This window comes from Ixodes scapularis, unplaced genomic scaffold (assembly GCF_016920785.2).
Source record: "Ixodes scapularis isolate PalLabHiFi unplaced genomic scaffold, ASM1692078v2 PGA_scaffold3__209_contigs__length_174095766, whole genome shotgun sequence".
Classification (NCBI taxonomy): domain Eukaryota; kingdom Metazoa; phylum Arthropoda; class Arachnida; order Ixodida; family Ixodidae; genus Ixodes; species Ixodes scapularis.
The window spans coordinates 123572401-123596871 of NW_024609868.1; positions in this window are offsets into that span (position 1 = coordinate 123572401).

A 24471-nucleotide genomic window follows, 5' to 3' on the forward strand; every position below is an offset into this window, starting at 1 on the left:
ATAAGTCGGCTAATTAATCAAAGATTACTAATTAGATTATAATCAGTGAAAATAGACGTACGGTTTCACTTAGAAACTTGCTGAGCTTCGTCCCAATCCCCTAAATCAGTAATTTTTAGAAAGACCTTGAGCGCGTGTGAAGCGCAGTAGTGCGCTGAAGTTACCACTCGTGGAGCAAGTACACGGCTGGGGCTAGATAAGAGACGGACAAATTGCGTGGGCGCCTTACCAAAAGTGCTAGCCTTGTCCCCGCTCCACGAGTGGTAACTTTAGTGTACTACTACTCTTCTCACGCGCTGAAAGTCTTTCTGAAAAAGACTGATTTAGGGATTTCGGACGAGGCGTAGCAAGTTTCTAATTGGAATTATATGTCTATTTTTACTAATTGAAAAGTTAAGTGGTGAGTTTCTAATAATTAGCCGACTTATCGGGAAGATTAGCCACCCACATAATGTCCCCCTGGGCGTATAACTCACTTGCAGAAACCGCATAAGTGTAGTTTTCATGGCTTTTTTCAACACAAATCTGCAAGAAAAAACACCCTGTATATAATGGTTGCCTCATTTATTTGGGACATATATCGCCTGATATGGGAGGCAGATATACCCCTATTTGGCAGACCCAGATATGGATATATAAAAAATTAGGCAGATGTGGCTAGATAAACCTTATAAGAACTTATGTGCTTAATATGGCCTGATATGCCCAATTTTTCATATAACCATATTTTTGTTTTATGCCCAGATCTGCCATTTTCGTAAGGGCAGTGTCCCTATTCTTTCGAGTTGAAAAAAATAAAATGTGGGAAAACTCTGAATTCCCGGAACTAAATTAGAATGCCCATTCCGTAACGCTGATATATACATAAGGAAAATACTGTTTCATAGAATGACGAAAAGTGTATCAGAGAGTAAACGTACATTGAAGGGGGCATTTAGTGGAGTTTTATCACATATTGATCGACGTTTCGGTCCGAGTCAGGCCTGAAGACCGGACTCGGGCCAAAACGTCGTCGAATAGGTGATAAAACTCCACTAGAAATTTCGAAGTACGTTAATATATATATATAGGTGAAGTAAGGTAAATATAAAAACAAAGGACGGGGAAAAGTTAATAAGTCAAAGATGCGTACTGTCAGAGTTACTAATTCGAAGTTTATCGCGACGTCTCGAGCGGGGACCGCACTTCATCAGGTGAAGGGCGGTCCCCGCTTGAAACGTCGTAATAAACTTCGAATTAGTAACTCCGACAGTACGCATCTTTGATATATATATATATATACACCGTTCGGCCGCGCACGCGCGTCGCCCTGTCAGCGCGTGCGCGGCCGAATGGTTACCGCGTTTGACTGTCGAGCGGAAGGTATAAGTTCGACTCCGGTCAGTGGAATGTTCCTTTATTTATTCTTTCATTATGGCGTTCTCGTAAGTTCGGAAACATTCTTGTCTGATCGAGTTCCGAATGTTCTACGCACCGAAAGTTCTACGCCGGATGTTCCAGAAACCCACGCGAGTACATAAAAAGACTCCACATGGCGACAGTCTCTGCCCCAGCGCTCGATCCTGCTGTTTCGCCGACATCGACGCCTGCGACGCTAGTCTTTCTCTGTTTTGTTTTGGGCACAAGTTCGCCCGGATTGAACGTTTAGTTTCTTTAGGTAATCACCGCCTCATCATTTGTCCTTCGTGATAATACATATATAGCGGCTATAATGAAAACGAAGAATACAAGTGAGAATTATTTCTATAAAATAATTCACGTTGCACGTTGCAAATTATTGCTTCCTTTAAGAATAAGAAAACTTTTAAAAACAACCTAGTAGGTACTTTTGAAACATTGTACGGATAAACATATGAACAAAGGCGTCTTTTTGCAGAGATGGACAACCAGTTTTTAATAATTATTATGATACCTTCAGGAGCCATTGCAAATTCAACCCTGCAGCCTATACTTCTTGGTACATTTGAAAACTTACCTGAAAATTTGTATAACAAAAAGGGACATGATTTACACCAAGCAAGGCAATGGACCATAAAACTAGCTTTAACAATAAAAATCATGAGCCATTCCACTCTGCGGAGGTGGATGACCAGCGACGCTGTTTAGCACACGAGCCGGAGAAAACTAGACACGCGCGACAGAACCGCCGCCCCGGGAAAGCGGAAGGGAAGCGGGCGGTGAAAGCATATATAGACATGGCCGACGCGGGTCGCACAGTGGCAAATCTTTGAGAAACCTTGATAACCTATTTGACAGTTTACTGATTTTGAAAATGGCGCCTATTGATAACTAATCTACTGAGAATGCACATCCAAGTGATAAGACGTACAAGCTTTTGCTTAGAATGAAGCGATTTTGCATCAAATTGGGGACCCGAGTTTTTGGTGACGCGCACGAAAAATTTACGGAACCCATGCTATAAACAGCTTCGGCGTAGAAAAAGTATGATTCACCGTGCAAAAGATTTCAGCACATTGCATGTTATCGACTTGACCTGTAAAACAAATGAAAGAAAGGATTACAACGAATCAATTAAGTTCACTTGTTGTTGTTCGCGGGTTTTATGGAGCAAGAGCTACGGTGGCCATACTGCGCGAAACTAGGTGAACTAAAATTAACTAGAAATGATGCACCAAGGAAGTATTTCTGCTGTACTTTGTGTAAGATTGCTATATTTTCTAAAAAGCTAAAAGACGGTCAATTGATATTAGAGGCTGCTCTCCTAGGAACAGAGTAACATGGAAAGGAATACAGTGCCTGAAAAGCTCAGGAAAAAAGAACTTGTGTTGTTGGAGAAGACCAGGGGAAAGAAAAATGTGTAGAACAGAAAAAATTGTCGCCACAGTGCTCGCACACCGGTAACTCCTCACCAACAAGCAGGTGTCGATGGGTGAGTAAGGTGTGGCCGATCCTCAAGCGGCACAGAAGAACCTCACGGAAACGACTCCGGTTATAGGAGCTTTCCCAGGTACCGATGCCTGGCTTGATAATATGAAGTTTGTTATTATCGGCCAAATCCCACTCGGACTGCCAGAGTTTTAGAATTGCAAGCCGTATGGGCCTTGTTAGGTCTTGGTATGGTATGCAAGCCTGTGATGGTAAGAGATTATGCGAGGAGGCGGCCAGTCTATCTGCAGCTTCGTTGGCTGCAATGCCCACATGGCTCGGGATCCAACAAAACTTAATATCCTTCCCCTCTCTGAGGCCCAGTTGAACGTTAGCACGTACCAGTTGAGTCAGCTTGTTTTCGATTGGATTAAGTAAACCTGTTGCTGTAACAACGCTCCGAGAGTCTACAAAAAGAACAGCTTTCATCACTTTGCTCCGGATAATATAGTCAAGTGCAGACAGCACGCCATATAGCTCGGCAGTAAAAATACTAGCAACATTATTCAGCCGTGTCACATGTGTAAATGAATTATAATGTACAGGTGAGCCTACATACGTTGACGACTTGGCTCCATCAGTGTAAAAGTGATAATAATTCTTGTACTTTTCTTGCAGTGCGAGAAATTCCTGTTGTAAAATGAGTGGGGAGACCACTGATCTCTATGACAATTGCTGGATCGCGTTTGCCCGCTCCGCGATTGCGGTCACTGGCGGCCATCTTTAGGTAGAGTTATATCACCTCTAGCCAATGTAAGCTGCTGCAGCCGCTATCATCCATCCATGGCATATAGCGTTTTGGCAGGTGGGTTGGCAGGCTGCGGTCAAAATAGCGTGGGTGATATTGCGTGCTTAATTAAAATTATTTGACGAAACATGTTTTTGAAACCCGGCGTGAACAGTAGTCCGGTTTCTGAGGACCTGGTAAAAGTTTCACGAAATCGAAGCACCGGGAGAAAAGCAGCACAGCACGTATCGAAAGTCGCATCGAAAGAAGCATCGAAAGCAGACGACGGTAGGGAGTCTGCTTTTGATGCGAGCTGCGCTGCTTTCCGCCGGTGCTGCGCTTTCGTAGGACTTTTTCCGGGTCCTCAAAGATGAGGCTACTGTTCACGCCGGGTTTCAAGAATCTGCTTCGTCGAACAACTTCAATCAAGCACGAAATGTCACCCACGGTACAGTGTACTAGATCTAAGGCTATTTTTATGGCAGCCTGCCGCCATTGCGCTGTCCGCCATATTACTATGATGGCTAGAGATGATATAACTCTACCTAAAGATGGCCGCCAGTGACCGCATTCCGGTCCATAGGAGGAGCTGGTCAAACGCGATCCAGCAAATAGACATAGAGATCAGTGGGGGAGACATTATGTTTATTAAATTTTGTGAAGTATCAATCACAAGCTATAGGCTTGATATCCCATGAGGCAGTATAAGACGGACTTCCTAAGAGGTACACATTTTCACGAGGCAGGCCAGGGGAAAGACGTAGGTTCTCAAAACGAAGACTCAAGGGACGAACAACGGTTGGCTTATGTTCAAAGGTACGACACAATTGAGACTCTCGGATATAAGTGTGGGCTGGATGACCAGAATCCGATAAAACTTTGTAAACATAGACTAGACTAAGGAGCTGCCGCCTTTTTTCAAGTGACATTTCATTAGAGTCAACATACAAGGCTGGGATAGGGTATGTTCGAAAGGCACCGCTTGCTAGACGCAACCCAAGATGGTGCACTGGATCAAGCGTCTTCAGTGAAGACGGCCGAGCAGATGCATACACAATAGCGCCATAATCAAGACGTGATCGTACGAGAGAGGAATATAGACGAAGCAGGCACTTTTTATCGGTACCCCAAGACTTGTGAGAAAGAACTTTTAGGATATTCATAGTATACACACACTTTTGCTTCAGCCACTTGAGGTGAGATACAAAGCTAAGTTTACGGTCGAAAATCACTCCTACAAACTTATGCTCTGGTCTTCTGCAATGCTATTTCCATTTAAACTGATAATTGGATCTAACCAAAGCCCACGCCGCAGAGAAAAGGGTAGACAGATTGTTTTTTCTGAAGAGAACCTAAAGCCCTTTTCATTTGCCCATTTCGTCATTTTATTTATGGTTAGCTGCAGCTGTCTTTTACAGCTAGACATATTACAAGATGCCACAGAAATTTGAATATCATCCACATACAGGGAGTACGGCACGGAAAAAATATGACCTGACAAAGAGAATTAATTTTTACGGCGAAGAGAGTGACACTCAGGACTCCGCCCTGAGGAACACCGTTCTCCTGAACAAACGAATCATAAAACGTAGTGCCTAGCCGGACACGGAAAGTGCGTTTCCAGAGGAAGTTCTTTGTGCAGTGAAGCAGCCGGCCGCGTACTCCGTACATAGATAGGTCGTGCAGGATTACATGCTTGCAAGTTGTATCATAAGCCATTTCTAAGTAAAAAAGGACTAATACACAATGCAGCTTATTCACAAATGCCTCGCGCACAATTGCCTCCAGCCGAACTAATTGGTCGGTCGTGGAGCGTCCAGGTCGACAGCCGTACTGATTTATATCCAAAATATTGTGTCGTTCGAGGAAATAAACAAAGGCGTTTATTAACTAACCTTTCAAAATTTTTCCCCAAGGAACTTGGTAATGCTATTGGTCTGCAACTGGAAGTAAAGGAAGGGTCTCTTCCAGGCTTCAGCAGCGGAATAACGTCTGCCCGCTTCCATTCGGAAGGGGAGTGTGAAGCCTCCCACAGACGATTAAAATAAGCAAGAAGGGCAGCGAGTGATTCCTACGACAAGTGTCGGAGCATCTCATAATGTATTCGGTCGGGACCAGGGGGCGAGTTTTTCCGGACACTAAGTGCCATTTGGAGCTCGACCATAGTAAATGGTTGATTGTAGGGAGCAGACTCCTCCTACCAAGCTGACTTTCGTTCTTTCTGCATTTGTCTTAAACTTCAAAAACGCTAAAGAGTAATGGGAGGAGTTGGAAATGGCTGCTAAATGCTTGCCCAACACATTAGCCTGGTCGCGCAACGAATCTACTGAGGCAAAAAGAGGAATGGTAAAGCAGTGGTATTTGCCTTCGACTTTGTGAAGTCGTTCCCACGCTTCCTTTGCTGGGACGTAGCTGTTGATGGAGGTAAGATAACCTTTCCAAGACTTCCTCTTCGCCTGCTTCCTGATTGAACGAGCTTGAGCTCTATTTCTCTGAAACTCCATCAAATTCACAGATGTTGGATATCTCCGAATTATGCCCCAAGCTCTATCCTGTTTTTTGTTTGTGGCTGAACATTCTTTATTCCACCATGGCTTACATTTTTTGGCAATGTTACAGGAAGTCTGAGGGATGGAGCGAAAGGCAGCATTTATGATCTGATCTGTGATGTATGTGGGGGCTTCATCATGAGATAATGGCAAGAACATGCAAGGTTTGAGTTGCGAGCTTAGGCTGAAAAGACCCAGTCTGCCTTTTCCAGTTTCCAAAGTGGACTGCGTTTCATGATGCTTGGAATAGAAACCTGAATCTCCAGAACGACTGGAAAGTGGTCGCTCCCAAAGGGGTTATTTAAAACTTTCCAAGTAAATGTAGAAAACAATGAGGGGGATGAAATTGAAAGGTCAATAGATGTGAATGAGTTGTGAGCTGCGCTAAAAAAGGTTGGCTCTTTCGTGTTCATAAGGCGCAGCCCAGAAGATAATAAAAATCGCTCAATTAGCCCACCACGTGAGTCCTGACGGGCACTACCCCACAAGGGGTGGGGAGCATTAAAATCTCCTAACAGTAAAAAGGGGTGAGGAAGCTGTGCAACTAGCCGGTGAAGATCATGAAGGTGCAGTGGAATGTTTGGTGGAATAAAAAATAGAAACAACAGTGATAAGGCGTAGCAAGAGGAACCTGGGAGCAGGCGACTCCATTCTGGACCACCACAGCTACTCCACCAGATGAATTAGATGCAGAGCGATCCCTTCTAAGAACCTGATGGCGGTGCAATACTGACTTATGATTATCATTGAGGTGCGTCTCTTGTAAAGAGAGAGCAATAGGATGTAAATCGTCCATAAAAAAAATTACCATCGTCTATATTACGTGAAAGACCGCGGCAGTTTCAGTGCATGAAATGAAATTTAGCCATGCCTCTAAAAATTTAATGAAAAAATTAAATTAAAACGCTGCTCAACCTGTAAAACTAGAAGAGAATACATAAAAAGTTACAAATCTGCCGCTTATGGCATCAATAGATCAGCAACATCACTTTGGGGGGATTACGGGTTTTTTGTTCTTGTGTTTACTTTTTAGAGTCTGCCATTCCATGTCATCTTGGTCAGACGCATGAATGGAGACTTCCATGCTATCATCTATTGCCTCTATTTCTTGAGCTGAGGCCTTTGCGGCTGGTTTGCGCATGCTCAGAGGATGGGGCACAATGCCCCGTCCACGACCAGCCCCAGCCAATTGGGCGGAGGAGGTGCTGGGCGAGGGATGGCCCAAGTTCACCGTTCCTGCCCCTTCGGTGCTGCAGGAGCAGCGCGAGAGCCATGCCGCTCCCTCGATAATGCTCTTTCCAGGGAGTGTGGGCGAGAGTGTCGACAATTTTCCCTGGAAGGAGTTCGCGGAGTAGGGACGGCTGCCGTAGCCGCCAGCCCATCCTGGGCTTGGGAAGCAGCCTGCTTACCCTCTATATGAAAAGGCAGAGGCTGCTGTCCCGCAGGGGCGCTAGTGTTTGTGCTCTGGCAGGGGTCAGCAGACCGACCAGCCGAGATTGCACGCACTGGTAGCTGAATCTTCAGCTGGGGCGTGGGGGAGTGCCGTTGCTTCCCATAGTCCAGAATGGATGTTTGGGTTGCCACTGCAACCTTTAGTGGTGCAGGTCCCCGCTGCACCCTTGGGCGTAACCGCCTTCCCGCACGAATGCGAAATTAGGCGACGGCGTGCTTCAGGATAAGAAAGGTTTTCTTTAACTTTCAAGGTAAGGACCTCTTTCTCATTTTTTTATGTTTTGCATGATCTGGGATATGCTGAGTGAGGCTCTGAGCAGTTTACACAGTGAGGGTTGTTAGTACAGGCATCAGCTTCGTGGTCGGCCTTGCTACACTTTGCACAGGTGGTCTTACCATGGCAGCTCTGAGAGCCATGGCCAAATCTCAGTCACTTGAAACATCTACGGGGGTTTGGCACATAAAGCCAAACCCTGGAGCGCAGGTACCCAGCTTTTACAGGTTCAGGAAGGACGGTTGATTGGAAGGTGAGTACAATATGTTTTGTCTTGAGCTCGTTCCCATCGCGACGTATGGTGATATGTCTTTCAGCTGTGACACTTTGGTCAGAGGGGCCTTCAACGATTTCACTTTCAGAGCTGTCAAGGATGTCATCCTTGGAAATAGCTCCTTGGATGTTGTTTAGCGTTCGGTGGGGAGAGACAGAAATGTCATATCCAGAAACGGACGTTCAACCTTGTAGTGCAGTACTCTGCTTGCTTGATTTGATCTCAACAATTAGGTCACCGGATGGAATTTTTCTGTTTTTGAATTCCTTACCGACAACACCCTCGAATGTCTTTGCGAGAAGAAAAGGAGATAATTTCGAGAGCGGGTTTCTTATTTTTAGAGTGAAGAATCAAAAACTTTGGAAATCTGGACGGTGTTTGTGGTGCCTTTTATGGAACTTGGATTTCGGTGCAGGCCGTTTTCAGGGGCCGATTGAGAATGGTTTTAGTGCGAGAACCCACAAAGATGGGAAGGAAAGTTCTGTGCCCGGGTACACCACCCTCCACGGAGCCCAGCAAGGGGTTAGGTTATGTGCCATAGCAAAAAAGGCTTGGTGACCCAATTACTCTACCAGTGCTGCCCGGGCACTATACCCTAGTGTGGTTGCAGGGACAGGACCAGTTACCACTCATGGTTGGGCCTTGCTGCCTAAGAAAATGAAAAAGGAAGGAAGCGAGTGTAGATGAAAAGAGAAAGAGGTGGGAGGAAAAGTGAAAGGAGGAAGAAGAGGGTAGACGAGGCGACTGACTGAATCATCCTGGTCGGGCCAAGCCAGGACACCCGCCTACGAGAAGCAGGGGCCGAAGCGGTGTATTGCCTCGCCTGGGGGCCCCGAAGGGTCCAAACACACCCCGGGCTCAGCTCAACCACCAGGGTCCCCTTTTCTCCGGACACGGGTGAAGCAACGCACAGTCAGACGTGGGTGGGCGAACCCACATGGCTCGGGGTTCGTAGTGACGCCACTCAACAAGCACCTACCAAAGTAGGTGTCCCCTGCGTGCGGGTATGGTGGCCCACGTGGCTGGGGTCCGTGGTGACGCTACTAACCAAGCACCTAGCACCTAAGGTGCAGGCGCCCCCTGCGGGGCTCAAGGTACGTGGAGACGCCACTCTGCAAACACCTGCTTTCATAGGTGCCCCTTGCGGGGAATTAAGTTCACTTGAGATGATGCAGTTTGTCTCTATAATGAACTCTTTCAAGATTCCATCAAGTAACAATGGCGGTCACAATTTCTTGGGCAAGAAGCATTCGATTGTAGCCGAGTCCTTGCCGAACTCTGACGCAGCACTCGTTCCCGATACGAACCGAGCCGAGACCACGCTGAATGCTGACGTAGCCCTCGCACCCTATACGTGCCCAGAGTGTATGCCAAAACAATGGACAGACTAATTATTGGCACTGTAGGTACTAGATGGCGCACACGTCTGAAAAGGGTCCATTCCAGGGTTGTTGGAAAGAGGTTCATTCCAGGGCGCCTGCAATACAAATAGCTGGAGCATACAGCCATCATCATTTGTCTGTTATCACTTTTATAATAGCTTTTGCTCTTGTCGTGGGCTATGCTGGATCCCACCGCTGCCACCATTCATGGTTAAGGAAAGGGTTTAGGATGACAATAACCGATGTATTTTCACGAATGACAATGGATGAGGCGACGAATGACTGCGGAAACGTTTATTAGGGCTAAATTGTGCCCAAAACAAAATAGAAAAAGGTTAGCGTCGCAGGCGTATGATGGCGGCGTAACAGCAGGGTAGAGTGCTGGGACGAGACCGACTGCGGCTCGCCACGTGGAGCCCCTGACGTACAGTCGGCAGCAAAAATGTTAGGGGCGCGGGAGCGCCAGTCGAAAAGTTGGGCTGTGCCTTCTCACTGCGCGTTGCCGCTCTCGAAGACTCACGCTTCGCGCATGCGCTTCCGTTCTTGTTCCCGGTCATGGTTTTTTCGCTCGTTTCTGTTCGTTGCCAATGAGATAATGGGGGCTGGTGCAAGGTGCCGCAAAATTTTATGTGTAGCATGCGCGATATCCGTGAAACCATCGCGGTGGCTGAGGCACACGCGTGGCATGATAGCTGACAAAGCGGCACATTGCGCCGGTCCCTGTAATCTCGTGCACGTCGGGCAAAAGCGATTAAAAAAGACATGACTGCGAGCACAAAAGGAAGCGCATTCACGAAGCCTGAACCTTGGGGGTGGCCGCTCGCCGTCATAGGGCGCAACCAGTTATTTCGGTTGGCGCTCCCGCGCCACACAAACTTTTTCTGACGACTGTACACGCGTGCACTTCTGGAACAATCGGCATTGAAGGTTGAGCGCGTAGAACATTCGGACATCGAGTAAACTGCAGTGGTTTCAATTTCACCAGAACCCGGCATTTACAAAAATAACAAGAGGGCGCGTCTTCTCCCAGGCATCGAACCTCGGCCCTTTGCGTAGGAGCGAAGACGATAACCATTGGGCCACGGGCGCGCTTGGTTGGAAACGCCAGTGAAATTTCTCCCCCTAAAAAAAAAAAGAAAAGAAGACATCCTCTCGGCGCAACGTGCAAGGAAACCAAACGGAGCAAAATAATGGGTAAATACCAAGACTGGTAAAACATAGTCTTACCAAGCGTAGCACGGGATCACAGTCAACAGTCTCATTGTGCGTAGTACGGCTTGAGGCGCACGACGTGGGCGACTTCAGGTCGCGGTGAGCGGTGTAATGGTGTTCTTGTCCAGTCAGAGATCCCCTCGTAGTTCAGATATTGGAGTCGACGAAGTACCTTGTAGGGTCTGAAGTAGCGCTTTAAAAGTTTCTCGCTTAGACCACGTAGGAGCCCACAACAAAGGCTGCTACACCCGCGGCCCGCGGGTCAGTTGCGGGTCACGCGAAAGAGATATAAACGCACGGCCAGTCCGTGCCAAAGCACCAAATGATTCGGTCGTTCTTGTCTTCACAACTGGGGACTCGACACACCCCGCCGTCCTCTCTATCTCTTGCAGTGTCAACCAACATGGACCAGGACAACACTCACGCTGGCGACGGCACGCCTCCTCAGACGTAAGACGCCAACCCTGCCACCATCAACTGAATTCAATTCAATTCAATGTTTTTTTTGTTCAAACCAGGGTTGGGCAGAAATACTCGAAAATGTATTTGGAAATACAAACACTGGGATACATTAAAATAGTAGCTAAAATGCTGATACTGAAATATGCCTGTAAAAATGTATCGCGATACGTATAGGAAATACATTTTAAATAGAGGAAAAGAGTATTGGAAAATACAAGTACAGGAATCCATTCTAGGAAGAGCAGAAATACAAATACAGAAATACTGATTCTGCAATACCTTTTTCAAATTTGTTTGAGACGCCAAATGAGATGAAGCTTGAAGTTGGAATTGAAAGTTTTTTTATACTGAAATTACTTTTCCGTAGGCTTGGCAGTTTTTCTTGAAGGTAGTGATTTCGGACGACGAGGAGTCTTCAATGGGCTCAAGAAAACGTTCCATCATGGACTGACCGCGGTCCCTTCTTTGACATCCTGTCTGTATTACGAGGGATTCGAAAATACTTCAACCTCTATATAAATTCTTTGTCATCCTAAATATCATCAAAATGTCACCATGCCCCTGTCCAATAAGGACGCCCATGTCAACATTTATCACATGACGTCACAGTAGAATGAACTGTTATTCTTTGGCTGTAGGTGTGGCCTTGAACATGAAACTTTACCACGCTACTGTTTGAAAGGGCAATACGTACTTTCGTTGTAGGTTACCTCGTTGAAGATCGTGCAGGCAGTGTTATTTGGAATTTTTGAGAATAGTGGACCACCTGAAGCATCCTGGAACATATGTCTTATCTTCTGTTACGGTTGAAAAACGATACGGTGGCATCCCTGCTGTGAAGGTTCTTCTTGCCGACCATCCGCCACCGACGCATGGATTGCAATCCTCAAGTTTCGTCTTGCATACTCCACATAGAGACCTCGTGGATTGCGACCTGATATTGCCGGCACAGGTGCGAGCTCTCCGAGAAACAGCGCGCTCGAGACGAGTCGCTGGTGTACGACGTCTGGGTCGGCACAGCAAGGCCACGTCTGACCTCCTTCCTGGGTTTCGGATCACCAGAGCAGCGGGTCACTTTCACGTCGACTGATGACGTACCCTTGAGCCGTGCAATATTATGGGCGTAGCCACAGACGGATTCAAATATGTGTTGAATTTCACTGCGTGAGTCATCCTACTATTTCAAGTCAACCACTGCCAGGCTCGGGCTGCAACGGATTGTAAATCAGCTTTGCCGGCTGCGTGTAGTGTGTGCGCTAAGGCAAGAGAGACGGCAAGCAGTGGGCTTTGGATGCCAGCAAACAATGACTCAAAAACACCTACCTAAACACATGCGGCACAAGATGCTCTGACTCCACTCCTGGCACGCCACCTGGTGCGAGTCTCCGACTACGCAACACTTCCCAGAAGAGAGAAGAGGACGCATAAAAAATAGTTTGGAGAATCTGAAGGAACCGCGTGGTCAGCATGGTAACAATTCCCCAGCATCTCCTTGAGCCTGGTGCACCCAGAAAAAAAAGCAAAAAAAAAAAAAAAAATGCGTTCGGATTTTTTTTTTTTTGGGGGGGGGGGGGGGGGAGGGGGGGATTATTTCTCAAGAAATGTAACGAAATACATTTCACCCTGATTGTATCGCGATACAAAGAAGGATTTAAAATGTGTTTCGATACAGGAATACAGATACTAGTGAAGAAAAGGTATCGCAATACAGAAATACAGATACGAAATATATTTCTAAAGTACTATCGCGATACATTTGTATCGCGATACTGCCCAACCCTGATTCAGACAACATACATTGACAGTTGTCTAGGGGGCCGTCGCGAAAAGCAATTAAAAGTGCCTGACGAGGCGTCAACCCTCCCCCCCCCCTCCCCCCTTCCCGCACATCACTGAGCGTGGTACACACGAAGGCAGAATAATGAAAACTTCCGAAACGTAAACAACTATATGAAAAACCATAAGGATAACAAATGCATACGGGATAGCACTGCACAAAGGTCAAGAAAATAACAAATAACATGCTATGATAAAGAAGAAGCATAAGACATTCGACACAGCACATATCATAGCACTCTAAAGAGCGAAAAAATAACTGAGGAGGCCGCCACTCTTGCTATGACAAAAAGTACATAGTGATGTTTTCCTTTAAGCCTGAATTGATACACTGTTTTCGATTATAGCCATCAGATCACGTTGGTAATTTAGAAGGATGGGTATTTGGTCAGATAGTTTTTGGCTGCAGTAGTTTACGCGTACTTTTTCTCTGGTATAGTTTCTGGATCTAAGATTGTAAGTATGTTCTCTCCAAAGGTATTCTTTAAAGAAGGCTGTTGGCTCAGACTTTATTTGATTATAGATGATTAGAGATAATTTCTTTGTTATAACATTCTGCAATGTCAATAACTGGTGTTTTCTGAAAAGTGGAGCAGTATGACTCTTGTATGGTGCATTTTCTATTAAACGCAAGACTTGCTTTTGCAATGTGTATAGGCTGTCTATTTGTTTTTATTGTTGTTCCCCATACGAGTAGGCAGTAGGCAGTAGTTAAAACGAGAATGAAACAGTGCGTAGTATAAGTGTTTATTCGACGTGGCAATAAATGTCTAACTCTACAGATAAGACCAATGGAACACGAGATCTCAGTTCTTAGTTTGTCTACATGAAAATATCAGCTTAAGCTTTCGTGAAACCAAACGCCAAGGAATTTGTGCGAAACAACCCGTTCAATAATTTCGCCGTGATATTGTATGAGGATTTCTTGCTCGACACACTTATTACGTTGTCTAAATATAATATGCTTAGTTTTTTGTATTTTATTCTAACTTATATGCTATGAGCCATAATGATACATTTCTCCGCCACGTATTGGTATGGTGCTCAATCTCTTGTAGGTTTTTTCCAGAAAAAAAAAATAGATTAGCGTCATCAGCGTAAAGAATTATATCTTCTGAAAGCGATACGTTAGTTATGTTGTTGATATACACTAAAAATACCAGGGGGCCAAGGATAGGGCCCTGCGGGACGCCTTTCTTTATTTTACCCATATCTGATTTTGCGTTATTAACGTCTGTATATTGCAACCGATTAGATAAATAACTGTGTATTAGGCTAAGCAAACTCCCTCTGATCTCACTCCTATAAAGTTTTCCCAATAGAATATAGTGCTTGATTGAATTGAACGATTTTCTTAAGTCAATGAGTACGCCTACTGTATACAGGTGGTGCTCAAAAATTAGCAATTATTTTATTTTTTATGCTTAACAATGTCATAGCCGCCAACTTTTGCTTCTGGAAGCCATACTGTTGTCCTAATATAAGATTTGTGTTTTCCAAGTAGTTTAACAATCGGTCAGTAATAACTTGTTCTATAATTTTCGTACAAACTGGTATAACGGAAATTGGTCTATAATTGTTTAAGTCAGTTTTATCCCCTTATTTATGTATTACTGGTACCCTAGCAAATTTAATTTATTTGAGAGTACACCTGTGCCCAAGACTAGGTTACATATATGTGATAGTGGTTGGGTAATCAAGTTGGCAACTAATTTTATAGGTCTAGCTTTTATGCCGTCTTCACTCCAAGCCCGATTATTCTCTAGTTTTTTATTAAATTCCGTGGTTAGAAACATAAAAATCGAACTTTCTGTGCTAAATGTGATATAACGTTCTTAATCAGTAATGTTTGACGCATGTCTACTCGATGCACCAGACTCCAAAAAGTGTTTGCTAAATTCGTTAGCAAGTATAGTCGCAGTGAATGACATGCCTTCGACATTAAGCTCAGTAATACCGCATTTTTTTTTTATATAATTGTGTTAACAGTATCCCAGACTTTTCTAGAATTATTATAGATGTCTGCAAATTTGTTCTCATAATAATTGCTTCGTGCTCGCTTAACGTCGCGAGATAACTTGTTCCTCTCCTTTTTAAATTCAAATAGATAGTCCGGATACCTCCTTCTTATGAATAAGCCGTAAAGTTTATCACGATGTTGTATTCTTTTTGCGAAGTGCGGCGTCAATCCAGGGTTTCCTTGATTTCTTGTTTCTTCTGAGCTCCGTCATAGGAAACGCTCGCTTGTAAAGTTCCTTCACAGTCATTATAAATGCGTTGTATGCTATATTGGGGTCAACCAATTCTAACATGCTGTTCCAGTTTGTCTCCAAGACTATCCTCTGAAAAAAAATTATTTTATTCTCGTTTATTAATTGAAAAGTAATCGGTGTGCATGGTGGTGACTTTTTGCGTTGTGTCGAGTAGGATGTGAACAACATAAAAATCGGTAAAATGGTCACTAAGGCCTGATATTAGTACACCTGCCTCTTGTTAATTCATTTGGTATTTAGTGAAACACAAGTCAAGCATTGTTTCAGAAGCGCCCGTCACCCTGGTAGCTACTTTCACTACAGTTTCCAGGCTAAAAAAGTACAAAGTATCATGAAGTGTTTCCGTAGTTGGCTCTGAGGAGAGCACATCTATATTGAAGTCACCGCAAACAACAATATCTATACCAGTCTGCACAAAACACGCTAGCATATCTTCAAGGTATTTGAGAAATGTGGTTATTTTGCCTTGAGGAGGCATGTACATGACAACAAGAACAGTATGGCCACATTTGATCATTAAAAACTCATAGTCTCGCGTTATGACAGAGTGTTCGGCTGAAACATCATAATCTAGACATTCTTTTACATATACCGCCACGCCTCCTCCTCTCCTATTTTTACAAGATAGCGATGTACATCTGTATCCCATAAAATGAACAGAATCCGAGTCATCGGAAAACCAGGTCTCAGTAAAAGCTAAGATATCGAAGTTGTGATCTAAATCACTTAGAAATATTTCAACAGCTTTTTTTTTTTTTTAAACGTCGAGCATTCAGGTGCAGTAGAGAAAACTGCTTGTCATGCAAAGCATTACAGCGCTTGAAAGAAATGGAACCGTAATAACTTCCTTTTACAACATAGCTTGACGTGTTGGTTTACTGTTGATGAAATAACTACGTAACAGAAAAAAAAAAAACTATTTAGCGTATCATTTCCATATCTCTCTCCGTACTGATTTTGATGACCCGGTCGCCGGCGCCTTGGCGAACGAACATTTTCTCATTCCTTTGCCAAGGATATATATATTCCATTTCCGTTGCTTTTGTCCTCATTTGTCAGAATAGGTTTTTGTTTCGTGCTGTAAGAGTTTCATTTAGAAAAAAGTTTTGACTTAGCTTTCCTCAGTTCTCCCTTTTTTTCGACCCACGTGTCTTTTGTTAGGCGGGATGTGAAACGTACAGGAACGGGCGCAGTCTACTCAGACCGTTCGATCCATTGGGGGAGTCGATGAATGGCATCAGCATTCGTTTCACAAAGCTGTGGAAGATCGAGATCATTGGCCAGTAGGTTTAGTTTTTTAAGCAAATTTTCGTTAACATGCTGGGGCAACCCATGAATTTCTAAGTTTTGCCGCCTGCTGTATTGCTGTAGTTCGTTTACCTTTTGTTTTAGTTTGTCAATTTCTTGGCCCCTTACTTCCACCTCGAGTTTTTTTACACGCTTCTTCAGACCGGATATCTCCTGGTTTTGTACCTTCATCTCGGCAATTACTTCATCATACTTCAGTGAGAATTCCTATACTGACCGTTCAATGCTGTCAACAGTTTCCTTAATACCCACAAGGATATCTACTTTCAGTTTCATTTCAAGCACTTCTGAAAGTTTTCTATGAATCTGTGCGATCTCACTAGCAAGATCTGCTCCAGTTTCGTCACCTGGCTTTGATGCGCTCTAGCTGCTTCGAGTCCTCAATGCCCTGCATGTTGCGCACTTTCAGGACTTATTTGTGGCCTCTGTTTTTTTCTTATATGTGCTGCCAATTACTCCGGGAGAAGTATCGATGTGACATTTAACTTCATGCTCTAAACAGCATAAATAATTTTCATCATCGGAAAGCAGTTCATGACAGGCAATTAATTTTTTTTCATTGTTGCCATCTAACGCTTCTTTATATACTACAAATGAAACATTCACTCAGCAGCAGAGTCAACCAAAGAAAACTTAAAATGTTAAAAAGAAACCCACCTGCGAAGATCAGAAGGTACTTTTTATGCGCCTGTTACGGTACCGCGGTGCCACTGCTGCTGATTGCGTGTGAAGCTGGTCCTGGTTGAAGACCCTTTTTGTAGCAGGTTCCGAGCGATGACGTAGGGGTCCACGTGCGTGGAGCGTCCAATGGTCGTTCTTGAGGTCCCTCGATGAAAAGCGCTGCGCGCCGCGCTGTTGGCTTGATGAATCAGGGAAGTCAGCTACGAAGATCAGAATATACTTTTTAGGCGCCTGTGATGGTACCGTGGTGCCATTGCTGCTGAGTGCGTGTGAAGCTCGTCCTTGGTTGAAGACCCTTTTTGTAGCAGGTGCCGAGCGATGATGTAGTGATCCACGTGCGTGCAGCGTCCAATGGTCGTTCTCGAGGTCCCTCGAGGAAAAGTGCTGCTCGCCGCGCTGTCGGCTTGATGAATCAGCCAAGTCAGCTGCGAAGATCAGAAGATACTTTTTAAACGCCTGTGGCGGTACCGTGGTGCCACTGCCGTAGTGCCACTGGCGAAAAGGGCTTCCGCCCTTTCGGCCAAAGGACCCGCAAGTTTGGTTCACCCAAATCGAGGTGCAGTTCCACCTTCGGTGCATCACTACCTAGCTGTCCAGATTCTATTCGTCGCTGCCTCCCTGCCACCAAACGTGGCCGACGAAATCGACGACGTGCTGTTGCAGCCACCCCATGAGGACGCCTACGATTACTTAAAGGGCGTTCTGCTCGAGCGAAAAACGGAATGCGAGCGGTCACGAATTTAACAGCTACTGACTGTCCAGGAACTAGGAGACCGCCGCCCATCACAACTTCTCCACCAAGTGCGACGGTTGCTGGCCCCCCAAGCCACCGACCCCCAAGACCGTATCCTGCGGGAGCTTTTTCTTCAAAAACTTCCACGAGGAATGCGCATGGTTCTGACAGCCGCTGAAGACATGCCGCTAGATCGCCTTGCTATGCTGGCGGATCGCATCGCCGAATATTCCGAAACCATTTAATGCTGCTGTGGCAACTCACAAGCCTCACGAACCCCCGCCCGGCAAGCAGCGATTGCTGAGATCAAGGCAAGCATAGCACAGCTTTCCTGCACGGTTGCGACCATGAAGGCGTCAAACGAGAGACATTCTTGACAAACGAGGCGATGCTCGCCTGAGTCTTGTTCATCCTCGGGACAAGCCTCACGGTCCAGCAACAGAGCCCTGTGCTGGTACCACCGGCGCTACGCGGAACGTGCCATGCACTGCCAGCAACCATGCTCCTGGTGGGAAAACACCAAGGCCCGGTACTTGCAGCGTCGCGTTACGATGGCCAACACACAAGCCGCCTTTTCTAGGTCGTCGACCAAACCTCTGGTCATCACTTCTTTGTGGACACCGGGGCCGAGTTGTGCGCCTTGACCGCGTCACGACTTGACCGTCAGCAACCTCAACAAACCTCTACCCTACGAGCCGTGAACAGCTCGTCCATGGCCACCATTGGCCAGCGATCTTTATCCATCGACATAGGACTAAGGCGACTTTTCCGGTGGGTCTTCATTGTCGCAGATCTTCGTGAGGCCATACTGGGAGCAGATTTCCTGGCAAAACTCTTCGTCAACATCCGTGGCAGGAGCCTCACCGATGCGACCACATCCTTGACCATACAGGTATCCTGTCGTCATTCACGGCTTCTCCGATGCTTTCCCTAGCGGCGTCCTCAAGGTGCAAAGCTCTCCTCACAGAGTATCCTTCTCTAACCCAACCCTGCAATGCCGAGGTGCCAATCAAGCATGGTGTGACACACCATTTCATCACCACCCATCTCCGCGCGTAATCGCCACCTCTTTGGCGAGCGACTGAACATTGCGCGTCGAGAGTTCGAACACATGCTGGAGCTTGGCATCATACGCCTGTCTTCCAGCAACTGGACGTCGCTACCACATATGGTCCCAAAAAAGGACTCGAACGAGTGGAGACCTTGCGGAGCTTACCGGTCGTTGAATGCGTGCACGGTACCTGACCAGTACCTTTTGCCGCAAATCCGCGATTTCTTCGCTGGTCTGACTGGCACCAACGTCTATATCAAGGTATACCTAATAAAAGCTTACCACCAGATTCCCGTCTAACCGGTGAATGTGACTTTTTCGGACTTTTTGAACCGATTCGGTCTTTTTGAATACGTACCGATACCCTTCGGCCTGCGAAACTCCTCTCAGACTTTCCAACGCCTCCTCAATGAAGTCACAAGAGGACCTCAATTTGTTTTCGCTTACAAGGACGACATCCTCGTAGCCAGCTCATATCCGGAAGAACACGATCAACACCTACGACTTTTGTTCGACCGGCTGGAGCAGTACGGCCGTGTCATCAATGCAAAGAACTACTTGTTTGGGGTCGACGCCTCGGACTTTTTCGGCCTACACGTAACATCAATGAGCATCTTACCACGCGAACAAAAAGCCAGAAACTATCGCGATAGATCGCATAAAGCCAGCTTTCAACGACTCAGCACCAGGTTTCACGTCCATCAACCAAATTTCTGCACCCAAGCAAACCAGCGCATCATCTGGCATGAAGCACGCTTTATGGACAAGATGACATATCATGTCGACATCACAGGGCTACCAGCATCTATTCTGCTACTTTTGTGGTTGTTGTTCTTATTGTGTTGCCAGCATTGGATCTAGTACTTTTCTCTGTTTTCCCACAATCCATGCTACCAGGGAGCCCACCTTGTAGGAGCCCACAACAAAGGCCGCAACACGGAGCTCGTGCTGAGAGTTTCGGCCCGCGGGTCAGTCACGGGCACGGTGGTCACGGGTCACGCCAAAGAAATAAAACGCGCGGCCAGTCCGTGCCAGAGCGCCAAAGGATTCGGTCGTTCTTTTCTCCACAGACCACGTCGTCGTATAGAGGTCGAGACCCACATACGTCTCTTGAAGCGAACGCCGATCCGACGAAGGTTGTACCGGGTAGCGTCGACACGTTGTTGATCTTCAAAGGTGAAAAGTCTTTATTTCTCTTCTTTTGGAGGGGGAAGCAGGAAAAAAAGCATTACAGTGTCGCTTGACGAGTCTATGCCCCCCTACAGCAGCAGAAAAAAAAACACTTACAGACATACATACAAATGCACAGTCTCTACACCAATAAAAAAGAAAATAAGTAAGCTAAATTGTACAATCTATTTATGCTTAACTTTGCAGGAACGTATTTAAGAAAATTATTGACAAAAACATAACGTACATCCTTCCGAGTTCGCTCAAAATATTTATACTCAATTCACTGCAAAAATTTAAAAGGCGCGGTAATGTATATCTGAACATTTGATTGCCGTAATTAGCCCTGAAGTGCGGTATTGCCCACGCATCTTCAGAACGAGTGTTGTACACTATTTCCTTGAACTGAAGATTTGAAATCGATAAAATTAAACTGTTGTTACCAAACGACTTTTTATATTCAAGGGCTAATTTGTAACTATAGTGACTGGTAATTTGCACAATATTAAACTTTTTTAACAATGGTTCGTATGGCTGTCATAGCTATATGACATATCCTACGAATCACTCTCTTCTGGAGAATATGCATTTGACTGATATTAGTTAAAGTCGTATTTCCCCATACCAAAAAGCAATAGTTATAATGAGCGTAAAAAATAGAGTTGTAAACAAATATACGGCCGAACTAGGAATCATGCGGCGATATCTGTATATAATACCCATAGCCTTCGATAGCTTTTTGCATGTCTATTGCATCATATCGGTCCAAGTCATGTACTGATTAAAGATTACTCCCAGGACTTGCACGCTTTGAACTATATCAATATTGCCTGTACCAGGCAAAAATACAGACCTAGGACTGCAATTTGTATTTCTAGAGCTAAATACCACGGCCGTTGTTTTACTTACGTTTATTTGCAGCGAATTTGATGATGCCCAAGCATTTAGTTGATTAAGATATTGGTTTGCATTACTTATATTTTATCTATGTTAACACCAGAAAAACATGTACTCGTATCGTCCACGTAAATAATGCAGTTCACAATTTTGACAATATCTACTAAATCATTAATATCCATGTTGAAGAGGAGTGGCCTCAAAATACTGCCCTTTGGTATACCGGTGGTTAGTGGCCTGAAATCTTTTTTTTTTTTTTAAATTTATTTCAACACACTGATGGTGGTTATGAAGATAACTTCTAATCATCTGTAAAGGAATCCCACGAACACATAAAAGTAGAGCTTCGTAAGTAACGCTTTATGATTTATGCGGTCGAAGGCTTTTGTGAAATCAATGAATATGCCGAGTGTTACCAGCTTCGCTTCGATGTTGCCTAAAAGTATTTCTTTTTGTTTTAGAAGTGCAAGCTCAGTCGAGCGACCTTTCATAAATCCATATTGACAAGGCGTAATGCTTGAAAACTTGTCACAAAGATTATTAAGTCTTTGATGTATGATTTTTTTAATCCTTTGGAAAATATGGGTAAAACCGAAATAGGTCGATAATTTCCTAAATCATTCGAATCACTGGGTTTATATAGTACCGTCAACTTTGCTATTTGCTTCTTTTGTGTGTGTCTAAAAAAATGCTTGAACTCTTATCAGGACACATCAAATGATTGCAGAAGGAACGGAGAAAACAGTTTCCGCGGCGTTTGCAGAAGTTATCGTTGCACTTGAATTTTCATGGCCTTCAGGTGTACCATTTTAACGTTGCCCACTCGGCGTTCCTTTCAAATGTGGCTGTGAGACGTGGAAATGTTTCCGGGGGTTATACCTGGCGCCATGTCAATAATGACGTCACAAACGGGCAATGCATGTGATCGCGTTTGCACCTAATTTTTGATGATATGATTTAAAAAACAAAATGGCCGCGACCTTCACTTTTGAAGTCCTATAATGCATAAAGTTAATTATAAGGAAAGGGTGTGTCGCAGGACGTATATTTTCCCGCTAAATTTAGGAGGGAAACTGAATGGTAGTAGAGGTCACGTGAAGTCGATTTCCCCGCTAAATGTAGCGGCGAAACTGGATTGGTGTCTAGGTCACAAGACATGAATTGTTTTCGCTAAATTTAGCGGGGAAAGTGAGCTGACGTATAGGTCACGTGCCGTCCACTTCCCCAGTGCGTATTGGTCACGTGACGTCCGGACACTAAGGAACGCCACTTTCCCGCCAAATTTAGCACGGAAACTGAAGTGGTGCAGAGGTCACGTCGTAAATTTTTTACGGTAAATTTAGCGGGAAGACTGAACTGGTCTGCATGTCCCGTTACGTCAGGTCACGTGACATCAATTTTCCTGCAAAATTTAGCCGAGAAATTGAATTCGTGCGGTCTCGTGATATCAATTTCCCCGCTAAATTTAGCGAGAAATGCACGGAATTGTGGACGGATGGACGGATGGACAACATTTTGGAAATGGGGGTAGCATTGAAAAACATTTATTGTTAAAAAAAAAAAAAACTCTTTTATGGCGTGGCACATTGCGAATCGGCCTCAGTTTCACTGCTGATGGTGTGGAACGAACACCTACTATTGCGGATAGAGCCTTGGTTAGCCTGCTCTCTCGGATTTCCAAGCGGTGCGTTCAGCCTCTTGCATACAGAATTGGGTACACTTCTCTTTCCTCTGTCAACCCTGGTCTGTTCTTTTCCTTCGTTCGGCGGCTTGAAACTGTCGGCTTCACAGCAAAAGTGTTAGTATGCAGTTAGGAGGTTTCTAACATAAGCTTGACCAACTTGTTATTAGGTCTGTCTGTCAATCAGACATTTTTTTAAGTTGAAAATGAAAGGGTTTATTTTATCTTTGATGTCTCGCATCTCATGAAGAAAACCAGAAACCACCTCCAAGCGCACAAGCTCTGCATTGGAAATGAGGTCATTGACTGGGGATGCATTCTTCAACTTTTTTATTCAATTCACGAGATGAGACTGCGATTGGCACCCGAGCTAACAGACAGGCACATCCTGCAAAAATATTTACGCACCATACAAGTAAAGTGTGCAACACAGGCCGTAGCCTTTTTTCAGAGATTACTGTTGCTGTCATGGCAACAGCTGACTTCTGTGGCAGGATGGACATGCTTTTCGACTGTTAGAACAGTTCACAAAGCAAAAGCTTCGCTATGGCCTTCGAATAGGGCATTCGGAGCTTGTTGATTTACTTCACCATCAACTAGTCTTGGATTAAGGCATAGAAATTCCAGGGCAGATTTCCATATAGGGCAAATTACCATAAAAATTAGTATCATACTTTGGGAAAACATTAAAAAAACTGACTTTGAATTTTTCGTTAACTCGCCGCCTGCAGCAGGATCCATTCCAGAATATGTTTCGAACTATTCTACATTTGCAAGGTTCTAACACCAACCCCAATGTGCATCAGATTATGTCAAAACTGCAACACGGAAACACAACTGAAAATTGTAAAACAAAGGCAGCATAGATGATGACAGGGCTAACCTTCTCCGATGTTCTCCTAGACAATACTTCGATTGGTGAGAATGTGGAATGTTTTCCCACTGATAACTTTCCTCCAGAGGATGATACCAAGGAAATAGCATCAGACGTGAAATCGAGTGTAATTGATGTCTCCTTTACTTAAGTCGTTGAACTTTTTCTTGATAAAAAAAAGAAACAAAAAGAAACATCCAAATTTTTTCTAAAAAAAAAAGAGTTGTGTTTGTTCCCGATTGCTGAAGGATGAGTCTGATAACCTGATCAGTCCTCACTCACATTTTTATGCTCAAAACATATCACATGGTGGCAAACTCTTTGTGAAGTTAGTTGTACCCTTGATTTTATTTAGTAATTAGAATTCCTTTTTTTGTCGTAATAGATTGTGTCCCACGTTGAGGGTGTGTGCTGCGTTGTTTCTATGTCAAGTTTCGAAAGCCAAGTTTCAATGTTAAGATTACATTGACAAGTTTCATTGTTAAGACCCACAGTATGCTCAGTCATGTCACATCTTCAGCAGCTGCTGAGTTCGCAGGTATTCGACTAGTCATAAAATTTTTTACAAGCCATACATCAAAAGGCTTAAAAAGTGGACTATTTTTTATTTTACCTATTCAAGAGCTGCGTTGCAGGATTTTACATCACCTAGCAGCACAAGTGTCTGTGCACAGCTACTTCAGTAGCTAATAACTACATTTAAAAGGGCAACCACTATAGAACATAATATTGTCACGGTTGGTGTCCAA